This window comes from Arachis duranensis, chromosome 10, assembly GCF_000817695.3.
Source record: "Arachis duranensis cultivar V14167 chromosome 10, aradu.V14167.gnm2.J7QH, whole genome shotgun sequence".
In the NCBI taxonomy this organism is placed as follows: domain Eukaryota; kingdom Viridiplantae; phylum Streptophyta; class Magnoliopsida; order Fabales; family Fabaceae; genus Arachis; species Arachis duranensis.
In genome coordinates, this window is record NC_029781.3 from 87,362,614 (window position 1) to 87,362,997 (window position 384).

The following is a 384-nucleotide window of genomic DNA, read 5'->3' on the forward strand; positions in this document are numbered from 1 at the left end:
TTCTTTTCTTGTTTTCTTCTCTTTCATATGAGCAGGAATAAGGATAAAGGCACTCTTGTTGAAATTGATCCAAAAGCTGAAAGGACTCTGAAGAGAAAATTAAGAGAAGCTAAATTACAACAATCCAGAAACAACCTTTCAGAAATTTTCGAACAAGAGAAGGAGATGGCAGCCGAAAACAATAATAATGCAAGAAGAATGCTTGGTGACTTTACAAAGCCAACGTCCAAGTTTGATGGAAGAAGCATCTCCATTCTTGCCATTGGAGCCAATAATTTTGAGCTGAAACCTCAGCTAGTTGCTTTAATGCAACAAAACTGCAAGTTTTATGGACTTCCATCTGAAGATCCTTATCAGTTTTTAACTGAGTTCTTGCAGATCTGA